This window comes from Lepeophtheirus salmonis, chromosome 7, assembly GCF_016086655.4.
Source record: "Lepeophtheirus salmonis chromosome 7, UVic_Lsal_1.4, whole genome shotgun sequence".
Lineage (NCBI taxonomy): Eukaryota > Metazoa > Arthropoda > Copepoda > Siphonostomatoida > Caligidae > Lepeophtheirus > Lepeophtheirus salmonis.
The window spans coordinates 28,971,307-28,984,402 of NC_052137.2; the positions used below are offsets into that span (position 1 = coordinate 28,971,307).

Here is a 13,096-nt window from a genome sequence, read left to right on the forward strand (position 1 = left end):
CATTATGGAGACAATGAAGACTTCATTGAGTGAAATATACTTTCAATGCTTGTAACTACTGTGGCGTATTTTTTATTTATTACTAAATTCCAAATAATGATTGTTCTATGTTCATTTAGAGTAGATGGATCGAAAGCGCCAAATTTTGTATACCCTGTATTCATTTTTTCATAGAAAAAGTCTCTGTTATTTTGTCTTCTTCATTTGGTGCAACTCAAAGTCAGGAAAATACGGTAAATAAATGAAATTTGTATTGTGAAATGATCAAATACGGGACTTCACGTAGGTGTACAATATTAGATTGCCAATAAAATCCCTTTTTGTGATAAAGTAAAAAAAAATTGAGGGTTCAAATGTGTTCCTTTTCATAAAAAAATACAATTCACTTCATGATTTACTTGTACTAACAAGCTGTAATGTGTAGTATACGGATGATATCAAAACAATATCACGTTTTTTTATCCAAATATTCAAAGAAATTGTTCAAACTTTGTTAGTCGTATTTTTTATTTTTTTTATGAAAAGCAACGGATTTGAACTTTCATTTTTTCACAAAAAGTAATTTTAATGGCATCTTAATCTACATAAAATCCCGAAACTCCCGGGGAAATGAGATTCCGAGAATGAAACCCTTGTAGATATGAAGAACCAGATAAGGAGGCCATAATATGCAATTAGAGAAAAAAGAGAATTCGACTAATTACTCCACCTTGTAAATAGATTGTATAGTAAACAGCAGTCCAAGAAAATCTCTGTCGTTAAAATATTTGTCAGACAAGAAGGGAATGAAAAGGCAAAACAATAACAATTATAGCCGTTTTTACAATCCGAGAAACAACGAATTGCCAAAAAAAAAAATAAAATATCCCAAGACATAAAAATATGTAAAAAAAAAAAAAATTACAAAATAACTACGTATGAAGTACTCTTGACCCAAATCTTTGTCTATCTAGCTATACATTACAATCCTTTAAAAAAAAAAAAAAAAACGATGCTCACATTTACATTTTAATGGTGTAAAAAAGAAAATACTTTTGGAACAAAAACCTGGTGAATAGAATATTATTATGATCTACATACTACAAGGGGGGAAGGGGGATGCAAATTTTTTTTTTTTTTTAAATTTAGTATACGTGTACATGTGGCCAAAAATTTCCATTATTCAAGAAACTTTTCTACAAAATTTTTAAAGTTATACATTATACATGATGGATTTATTCAAAACCATTGCCATTGTATACCTCCATAATGGCCTCCATTCGATGTTGTAAACTTTTCCATGCCCAGATAATTTCAAAAGTTTGTAAACTGGACACAATGCATGACGAACTACTTTACGAATTACTTTTGTTGGTGTTTCCAAATTTTAGTTCTAGATATTTGTTAGACCTCATTTGGATAACACTCACAAATAGTAGTCAAGGGGGTTAAGGTCAGGGCTTGAGGGGAACTACTTTGACTTGTCCAAGAAATTTGTAAATGACGGCAGAAAAAATCATCCATTTTATTGGTCGTACAGGAAGGTCCTGCTACCAAGCATAAGTCATGTTGTGGTAATTGACACGAATCCATGAATAAGGACCTAAATTTACTCACTGGCCCCAATTTTTGTTTCTGGAATAAAGAAGTATGTGGGAAATCATTTCCATCCAACGCTATTACTGAAATAATCATGATTTTGCTGTGTATTTTGAGGGGGGCATTCCTAAGACCTCTTTTCTGGATTTTAAAAACCATTTTACGTTTTGGCAGTCGTTATGGTGATCAATAATAATAAGCTTTTTCTCCTTCTGATACCTTTAAAGCCGTTATAAGAAGTTTCCTCTAGATTTTTGACAGATATTTATCATTTTATATAGAGGTATGGAAAATTAAATCCGAAACAAGTTTAGAGTTCAATATCTTGGCAACCCTGAAATCTACATTTATGAATGTGTGTTCATCAGATTTAGCTGACAAAACTGTATAAGAACAAATACAAAATATTTGAGATGTCTTCCGAATACGAACACCGTGTGGTCATTACTCTGTGCATATCTGCAGGGCACAAACAGAATAACGCAAATGACTCCATAGATAATATGTAGTGCAAGGGAGCTTAAATTCATGTTAACAAATTTAGTGTCATGATAGGATTTAAATTGGTGTGGTTTGTCCAAATCAGATAATTAGAACGGTATTAATCCCTAAAAACACATTTTAAAACCTTAATGTTTTGGACAAAGGAAAAGTGCAATCCTAGCTCGCTGGATCTGAACCCCTTGGCCTACTATGTGTGGGGTAGCATATAAGAGAGAGTCCTATAAACGTGCAGAAAACCCTGTTTACTTCAATTCTCGAGACAGGGACCAATTTTCGACAAAGATTTTCACATCAAAGCCTATATCAGGTTTTGGGCTGGGTCGGAGGCCTTAACTATGGGTTTGAGTGATTGACTTCACTATGGACAATGGGATTTAAAATCCCCACCCTGTATAGTTCAATACAAAATGTGACGTCAGTGAATTGTGCTTCTTTTAATATATATTTATTATTAGGGATTACATAGATCCGCAAAGGAATGTCTGTTTGGGGTTCTACGTAGATAGAACAAGTACCTACCTTTTTAGGTATGAGGCAGAAGCTATATACTTACCTATGCAGTAAGTAAAAGTCATTTTTTATATCTATACATCCATTTATTACAACAGGTGTTTGATATTGAATTAATTATCCTTGAATCAACCAGGTGAATAGGGTATAAGGAATTTAAACTATGTTACAATGTATGACTCCTAGTTTCATGAAGGCAGCCAAAGGGAAGCAGAATGTTTAAAATATATTGTCGGCTTACGATTATACGGGAAATATGTCTCCTTTCTCTGCAGATTTGAACCCAATGGATTACATCATAAAGGGATGTCGTGAAGGGAGCTTGATAAATTGATCAAGTTTTGATAATATTGGTGCTCTTAAGAGAATAGTTGTCAGTGATTAGAACCAAATTCCAAAACGAATGATTCTTGATTCCTGTGATTCATTAGATTGGCGATTGAAGGCTCTGGATCAAAATGAAGGAATATGTATGGAATAATCTATTAATAATATTACTTGTCAAAAAAATTATTTACACACAAATTAATTTTGTCTATTTATTGTAGTTGAAATGAAAGCATAATTTTGTTTACGGATATGATAATTATACTCGCAGTGGTATTTACTTATGATTGTATCTTCGTTGTTTTTAATTACGACGTTTCATTACACAACCATACAACAGCTGAAACATAGATAAACTATTTTTGTTTGTATCCCATGTCTCTGAGCTTAAAAATGTCAGAGTATCAACGAAAAGAAAACGGATATGTAATCTCCTCTCTGCCGGTGTCTGACTGAGAAGGCTGCAGAGACTGTTGGTTGATCCACCCAAACTGCCTATAACATCAAAAACTTCATTACATCCCCATACAAACAAGAAGAACCAAAACTTCTGCAGTACGAATATGACTGACTTCAGCCCTGAGCTGAACTCCATTGACTTTGTAGTTTGTGGCCTCTTGGAGAAGAATGTCTAATACACCTTTCATCCAAATTTGGATTCGTTCCGAGCTGCCATCATGATAGTGTTGTGTGGATGTTGCTTGTGAAAGAGGACTTATTGAATAAAAAGTATAGCTAATTATAGTATTTAAATATGTTTCAAAAATTGTTTTTGAGTTGTATTTTCTTGATTAAATACAAATTACATTTTTCGTAATGTCGTCATCTTACTAGAAGTTTGGATTACCACTGTGTATATAAACAGTAGATACTCTACACTGAGAGCTATATACTAAGGATACACCGATACGCAATTTAGCCGATTAATAAACTGACTACACAAGAAACAATATTTTATTTTTTCAAAATTATTTTTAATTCCATATACATTTCTAGTAGTACTTGATGCACTTACTCTGTACTTAGTTTGTGTGTATCATAGCTGGTTTTACAAAAACTACTGATTATTTTTTAGTATTCACAAATTGAGTCGTCAATCCTTCCCTATCAAAATTATTTAAAGTAAGTCTTTTTTTAACGTTCCATTTGCATGTAAAATATAAGTATATATTTGAAAACACCATAAAAAATTTGCGAAAAATAATTTCAGTTATACGGGTATAATTTTTTTTTCTTACGCAACAGTTGCCTCAAACCTAAAAAAGTGTTAAAATACTAAACAAATTAAAATCAAAAGAATCTCGAAATCCAGATTTAATAAAAAATTACAAAACAGATTCGCAATTAGTACAACCAGTACGATTGTAATTGAATCTGGAACTTAAATCATTTATTTTTTCTTGACATGTGCTATTTATTAATTTTATTGTTAAAGGAATTTTTTTCATCTTACTAAAAATAATTTTATCCTTCGGGCAAATTTTGCAGCAGAGAAAAATATGTATTAATAAAAAAAAAAATTTAAAATTTTTTTATTTATTTAATAACTGTATATTTTTGAAAATTTTTTCCAAGAAAATTTAATTTTTATAAATAATTGTGAATTTTTGAAAAAAAATTTAATATTATGAATTACATTGTTATAATTTTTTCCCAAAAAATGTCATTTTAATATTTTATTTTTCAAAAAAAGTGTAATTTGATGTATTTTTTGTAAATAATTATGAATTTTGGGAAAAAAATCTAAAAATTTTAATTTTTCGATTTTTTTTTTTTCAAAAAATTCCCAAACCATGCCCCCTCTCCCCCCCCACCCAAAAAAAATATATATATATAATTCTGAGGATGCCCCTACATGTTAAATTTCAGAAAGCTGTAACGTATTTTGGAGGTTCCCCTCTCTAATTGATATTTTCCATTATTAGTAGCAATTTTGCTATGAAGTTTAATTTCTGAAGAAAATAGAGTGGTATTTTTACACTATAATGATCAAATACTTCATTTTTTCCCCCCCTATTGAAAAGCAAATTTGTTTCCACAAATCAAGTTTTGTAATCTTCAAGCAAATATTCGGTGTTATTTTTATCTTTATGCATCAAGAGCGCAAACCAATAATGTTTTAACATTTTTCTAACATAATATAACAATAAATTTCCAGTATATGGTTACTCTTTATAAAAATAAGTAGAGTGATCTTGTTTTTAGGATAGAGTGAATAGGTTAAGTGGCCTATCCTCGCTAAATAAATCAATACTCATTTGTAATTTGGAAACAATCTCTGAAACCCACTCTGTTGAGCTCATATTTTGACACAAATTATTTATCTACTCATCGACAACTTTCCCCAGTAACCCCATTTTAAAATTTGAAAAAGTTTCTCAACCTAATTTAAACTACGCATCATAATGTATTGAGTTGAGATAGTCAAGAATTTTAATTATAATTTAAAATCTTTATTAGATTAAGAGCCTATATCCAGGGTTTTAACGACATGCTATCCCGTGGCTGGTAAAAACCCAGCCGGACTGTAAGAATATTTTACTTATAGATATTGACAAATATAATCCACACTCAATTTTGTTAAAAATTATTCTAGCTTACTTTTATGTTGACAGACCACATCTCAAAAACACATTCAATGTCAGGTGAATCAATGACATCATAGGGAGTCAAATACACGTTACTTACAGTATATCTATGTATACAGTATATGCATAAGATTAGCCCCCAGAAGCGTTTTTGAACAAATATATCTACCATAAATATATATATCATTATATACATACTTGATTGGTACCCCTTAGGAGGTATTATTATTTTGAATAATTTACCGATAAATGCTCCCTTATCATTTCCCGAATTTATATTTTATTATTATTATACATATTTATTAACTAATTTCCTATAAAAGACTTCCGAACTTCTATTATATATATATATATTTTTATTTTTTTTTACTATTTATGTATTTGGAAAAATCATCAATCTATGTTGTACAACCACAAAAAAAAATATAAATGACGAAAAAAAAAAGATATAAAAAAGAAAAGAAAATGGCGGTTAATAAATCTCTTTTTCTTTTCTTTTCTTTGCCTTTTCCTTCATTCATTAGAGCGATTTGATTTTTGAACGAAAAAAAACAACACATTTACAAATTTATTATTGATTTTGAAGTAGTTTGCTGTTTATTCTTTGTTTTTTCTTCTTCTCCTGAGATAACGTTTTTTGATTTCTTAGCTATTATGATAATTAAAGATGGTTCATAACTGAGTTGTTGTTTTCAAGGTTTTTTTATTTTATTATTGTTGTTTATTATTCATTAAGGAGATGAGAATGATTCTGGCGATATCGATAAGTATACTTTGGACATTTGCAACATTGTTGCTTTTTCATAGCCATAATTTATTTCAAATATTTTGAAATATTGGAAACAATTTACAGTATGTTACAATACGACAATTAAAAAACGTAGAAACACAACCAAATATTAATAAAATATTCAAGAACTAAGCCTAATTGTATTTAATATCCCAATATAGGTACAAGGGTTTAAGATCAAATTGGTGATTGCGTGCGCTAACTATTTTGTTATAATGCAGCTATATCATTAGGTTCTCTTTTTTTTGCCAGGAAAACTAGTATTTTAATAGCAAATTTTAGTGAAGTTTTGGCATGCACCAAATATATAGAAGATTGGATTTACACACGAGGATCGGTGTTGCACCGTGACTATGACTTTTACGGGTACGGCTAAAAAATCTTTACGCTTTGTTTTTGTTACATAAATCAAGGTTTTTGTGAATGAGGTAAACATTTTCCGGTGCAATACTAAAAAAAGAAAAAGCTAGATCTTCCTAAGTGTCTTAGAAGCCGAGAAAATGCCATTTGATCGTTACCAAAGAATTTCGGTCCGCACACTTTTGGACGCTGGCAAAAAACCAACGGAGACTGCAACCCAGTTGGGGATCTCCAACATGACTCCCGACATGAATATGGTGTTCCAGCAGGATGATGCACCTGCACAGACGTCCAAAAAGGCCCAGAAGCCGTTGGAGGACAACTTGCCATTCTGGCAAAAGAAAATGTGCCCCTTACTCATCAGATGCCAACCCCTTGGACATCACTTTTTAGGTGCATGCTGAGTCCAAGGCCTGCACCGTCCGTCACCCAAATAACAACAACGTTAAGGACACCATCAACCAGCACAGGGGTGCCATGTCTGAGAACTACATCTGCAATGGGTACAAGGTCTTCCGTCACCACCTGGAAGCTATCATTGCTACCAAGGGGGCTACATCGATAATTAGAGTAGCCAAGAGATCATGTTGGTTATTTTTATTTTATTGACATACCCTACTACATCTGGTTTCTGAAATACATCTTGATAAAGTTCCATATTGAAAGTGTAAAGATTTTTTCTCCAAACCCGGTAATATGGAGATTTCATACTCAGAGGCCTCAAATGTGACCTGCGTCCCAATTCAGTACGTGCAACATATTCAACACCTTGTCATGTCTCAGAATGGTCGCAGAAGCAGCTGAATGTGCTCTTCTTTGAGAAAAAAAATGGAGAGGTCATATGATCAAATTATGTAGCGGATAATTTTTTTAATTTTTTTCAAATTAAAAAAAACCAATTTATTTTATAAAGCCATTTTTCAAGAAATTTAATTTATTTGGTTTTGTGGCCTATTAGAATATTACAAGTGACCATGCGGCCCATTATATTAAAAAGTTGGGTATCCCTTCCCTAGAGAATTGTGCTCCGTGGAGTCCTGGTTGGGAATCTTGCTCTTGAAAAAGGGCTACAACTGGCCACATCTTCCCTACTTATTTGATGAAAGTATCTGAACGGCTTTTATTTTGATTTTTGTTTTACTGTTCTTTCCTCTTTTTTTTTCTACATATACAACATCTTGTAATTTTTATGTACCTACAAGTAAAATAATAAAAATAAAATACAAAAGGGGGGAGAGAATCCATGGGTGGTAATGACAGCGATGAAACAATATGGTATCCAGACAAACGGACGGATACAACTCATCAGTACCTTCATAAATTGGGGTGAATGAAATGAAGCAGTTTCCAAATCGATTATTATTGGCATTTCAGATATAAAAAAACAGAAAATCAAAAAAAAAAAAAACCTGTTGCCAGGAAAACTACTGATTCCATATCATATTGATAAAAAAAAAATCACACCTAAGGGCCTTTGTATATAGTAAGTATGGGTTCCACTGATTATTAACTGGTAATAGAACTTGAAACTCGGATTGAACCGGGTATGTACCTAGGTATTTTTTATATACTACCGAGTAATTTGTAGCCTTAATGACAAAATTCTTCAAAATTGGTTAATAATTTACTAATGCAACTAAGGGACTGCTGAGGGATGAACAAACCCGCGAGAGTAGTGGAATAACATTAGTTTATACAGAACTCAAGGAAAGACAAAATACAATGGATCGGAAATTATAATCATAGGCGTTTGCAAATATTTTTTATTACCTATTGGTGTTAACAAAATATTTTTTTGTTGTCCTCGTAAATATTTTGATACTTTTTCTTCTAATGTTATAAAAAAAAATGTCCTTAAGGACATTCACATACACTTACATGGGCTTTGAAAGATTTTTTTTTTTCTGTTTATTAATGTCTAGTTCAGAAGTTTGATAATTTTATAAAATACCTTTTCATTTTTACTGAGTTGATTAAAGGGAATTTGTTCAGTTCAATTAACTCTCTTTTATAGCACAGTTTTTAATGACGTAATGAGGCATCAAGAACCAGTTTAGTATTGAAACATCAATAAAAATTTGGTCTAAATATTTGTGACTAACATTTTTATTTTTTTTTTACAAATTATTTAAGAAAGACATTCCTTGATAACCTATGTTTTAAAAAAGAAGCTTTCATTTAGGTTGCCTTTATTAATAATAAAGATTTTTATATATTTATATTATAAGGACTTTTGTCTCATCTCATAAACTCGTAATATGAGCAAAAGCGTCCGCAGGATTAAATATATATATATATATTGTTTTTTTTTTTTTTTTTTTTTTGGGGGGGGTAATGGTTTTCATAATATTTTTGAAAAAAAGTGAAATCTGTGTAATTTTTTTTTGAAAAATTCAATTTCTTGGAATTATTTTTTTTAAATTTATAATTATTTTTTTTTGAATTAAAAAATGTATAACCATTCTCAAACAATTAAATATTTCGGAAAAAAAATTCAAAAATTCATAGCTATTCACCAAAAATTAATTTTGTTGGAAAAAAAATTTGGAAATATTTAATTAAATTTGCAATATTAAATTTTCTAGTAAAAAGAAAAATTCTTTAATTTGGAGGGGGGGGGGGCTATAGCCATACAGCTCTCCCCTTGCTGACTCCCCTAATAAGATGCTCCTGATATCCTCATCGAAAGCATAAATCTCACTAAATTAGTCAGCCACATTTTTTCAATGTTATTTAATGATTTTGAGTGAGGTTTGTCATCTTAGGTGATAATATTTAAGCATTGAATAACCATGTGTGAGTGTGCTCATGAAAAACAGAGAGTGACACATACGAGTTCTGGGAGAGTTATCTTATGTATTATTTAATCAACCTTTGTCTGTTCCTCGAGACCAATAACTCAAACGCTAATAATTAATTCAATAAACAAAACTATCCAGTACAGTGCCCAAGTGCAGATGAGTTGGGATAAACTCCCCCTAAAACCACTTATTATCTACAAGTCTGACGTCATTGTGAGTATTTGTGCATAGTGAACAAAACTTTCCTTTTTTCACAAGGACATCCTCAATTGTTTTTGATTTTATTTGTTGTTGCTCCATCATCCACCCACAGAATTGAGGGGGGTATTGAATGAATAATTATCCTTAAAGGTTCAATCTGATGTAGGTAGACAATGATTATGATGCTCTTGAAGTTTCCTAACCGCAAATGTGATCTTTCACAGAACTACATCCAGAATCACAAACATGGGAAATGATGTATACACTGTTGTTAACGCCTTGCGTCTCTTCCAGGATGGTTATTATAACAACTTGAGTCCCTAAGGAGATTATTTCCGTTCATGTTGTAATTTGTAGTCCCTTTACTCAGAGGAACTGTATGTTGATGAAATGAGCTTGTCATCTGTTAAATAAGGCCCATTAACAGGGGAAAAAGAGATATCAAACTGATTTCCTAGATGTCAGTCTATTAACACAGAGAGGAAATGGTATCGTGTGTTAATCACATGACCTGACAAACTTTATGATTAATCAAAGTCCATGTTCGTTTTATATAAAAGCTGTTCTTGTTTTTTATTTTGTTTTTATATTAAATTGAGTCCATGGGTGATAACATCAATGGATGAATGAATGAAAAGTCTTACATCCGGCCAAAAATTGTATCATCCACTTCTTCACCTTTATGGGTAGGTATCTCAGTTTAAAGGTCACCTCCCCCCCTCCGGTTGTCCTCAAAAAACAAAGTCAAAATAAATTACTGAGAAATTGTCGTATTTCCCATATACTTCGTAACATGAAAAATTAATTGAAAATTCCGGTAATTAAGAAATAATTTGTTTCCTTTTTTCTTTTTCTTTTTTGAAGGGAGAGTGGGACTCAAATTCGTGACCCTGTTCCTTGTCCTACAAGATATACAGGGCTGCAAAACGTGGACTGCTATTTAATTTTACTTTTTTCAATTATTTCAGCAAAAAAATAGTTATTCTTTGACATTCTGGTTCATCCAGAACGTGAACTGCTCCAGGAGCCTGGTTTTCAATGTGGGCAAGATGAAGAATGATGGTGAAGATCTCTCCTGAAAAGCATTATGTAGAGGGCACAATTTAAAGAGTAATCCGGGGATCCTGTCCAGCTCGGAGAATCAGATCAAGGAGTACCCCACCCAATCAATGAATCACTGCTAGGGCCATCAGGAAGACCTTAAAGAGCTACTTGGTACTGTCCTAATACACGAGGACCCCCTCTTAACTTTCTGAGCGAGGTCAGGAAAGCTAGGAGACCCAATTATGTACTTGAACATTACACACTGATTTATCCTTCATATTAGTTAGATTTTCTGAACGGATCATTTGATTATTTACTAAACATTCTCGAATTAAGGAGTAAAATGAGATGATCTTATTAGAATATACATATAAGTACATTTTACTAAATTTATCTTAATCGTTTTTTACGGGGAAACTCCCCTTAAGAAATGAGTTAATAGGATCTAAAAAAAGGACATTGTAGAAAAAGTTATGAACATTATCGTCCAAGAATATGGAGAAATTTAGTATTTGATCCCTTCATGAAACTCTGTATGTTTGCCCACTTACAAAGAAAATAACGGTCTATAATTTTAATAGTAGGTTTGTCATAACGGTGAAAGACTGAATATGAAGGAAAAAAATATTGAGTTTAAGTACAAACATGGGAGTAGACACATTATGTTTTGTGGGTATTTTTCTGCCAAGGGACGTCTTGGCAGCATCAAAGGGAGGACTGACAGGGCTATGCACCTATAAATCTTGGAGCATAACCTCTTTCTGTCAGGGCAGGCCACTGAAAATAGGACGAGGATGGGTCTGCCAGCACTTTTTATGATTTTGAAAGTAGATGAAAGGTTTCATTTCGTGGAAAAAGTATTGTGTTCGTCTCTTATGGAGTATCGAGTGTGTGGGGCGGCTTGTAGTTGGTCTGATATGACGATACTGGAGGAGATCACATTTCAAGATGCACTACAACTCTTTCTTATATCTTACAGTAATCATGATAACATTTTTTTTTAGAATTTAGGGATATATACTTTCAAGATCCTTCATAATGCTTCTTCATCTTTGAATAAATCGAAAAAGTAGAAATTAATTTCCTCCTACTTCAATAACTTTTTAATTCGCTTTGCCAGCAAAGTTTTTTTTTTTTTTTTATTATTAAAAGATTACAATAATTGGTCTCCCAAATTTTGAGATAGAAAAAGAAAATATGACGTGCTGGCAAAAATTGTAAAACATATTTTCACTATGTTCTATCCCATTAACCTCTATTTACATTACAGTTTGTTCCTGCGAATTGTCAAGACATTTTTCAAGCCGAAAATTAAAATGATTCTCAATATGACAAGTATCAAGACTCTATATAAACAATTATATCTCAAAGTGGACAATCTGGGCCACTATCATGGTCTGGATCCTAGTCCTGAGGTCCATGTAGGTTTTATTGACGTATTACTCGAAAATGTCAGCCCACGTTATCTCTACGGATAAACTTTGGGGTATTCACATCGGAGGTGGCACAGGCCTTTACCTCGATTGCGCCCTAGACCCCATAGTCAAGAGGATTATAGTCTTGTGATGACGGAGGTCATATTACTAGGGCCGTATATTTGCCAAATCGTTCTCACATCACTTATGAGTTTTTTTTTTGCCTTGTGTCTTTCAGGCTTCCTCTCAAGACTTTTGTTATCGTCCTTCCGCTTTTTAATCTTGGTAATGAGACCCTTGGAGCAAAAGACGATGCAGGAGATTTCCTTGTAACTAAACTCATTCCTAAGACCACGAAACCACGAAACATAATTTATTTTGGCTTTCATCTCAGTTGTCCTTGGTCTGATGAAAAACGTGTTTCTCAGGAATTGTTTGTTTTTATTGGAATACTAGTTGATATTTAGGGGGGGGGGGAAATCCCTTTAATTATTGAGTAAGTCAATGGAACCTTTTCAAAGTTTACTACACGATACGCTATTACACGTTGTATATAGATTATACTCATTAACTGAATGTCTAAAAGAAATACATTCAAAAAGTCCACCGAATTACGTTTCCTCCAGTAATGCACAATTTAATTGAGGATTACTTCTTGCATTGTAATCCACTGCTTCAAGTCCAATCAAACCATTTATTGCTTTGTTTTTTTCTTTTGTAAAGAAAAGAAAGGAAAAATAAAAAGTTGAAGAACAGATCGAGAGAAAAAGGCTGTCAACATACGATAGTGTATCTTATCTCTCTGTTTGTACTTATTATGAAGACATTAAGAATGGGGGAAAAAAACAACATGTATATACATTTTGAGTGACATACCATTCAAAACCATTCAACCAAATTCCTAATAAAGAAAAAAAACTATTTTTAAACATCATGAACTTTTTTACAGCACTTTGAAAAGTACTTAAAATGTCTCTT

The 13,096-nt window shown here is 32.2% G+C and overlaps 1 long non-coding RNA gene across 1 annotated transcript; it reads left to right on the forward strand.

Moving 5' to 3' along the window:
- The first annotated feature begins 541 nt into the window (after positions 1-541).
- LOC139906059 (uncharacterized) lies at positions 542-3,495 on the forward strand. The gene is made up of 3 exons (XR_011781262.1): positions 542-2,642; positions 2,729-3,062; positions 3,141-3,495. It is a non-coding gene; the product is annotated as an uncharacterized lncRNA (long non-coding RNA).
- The last annotated feature ends 9,601 nt before the right edge of the window (positions 3,496-13,096 follow it).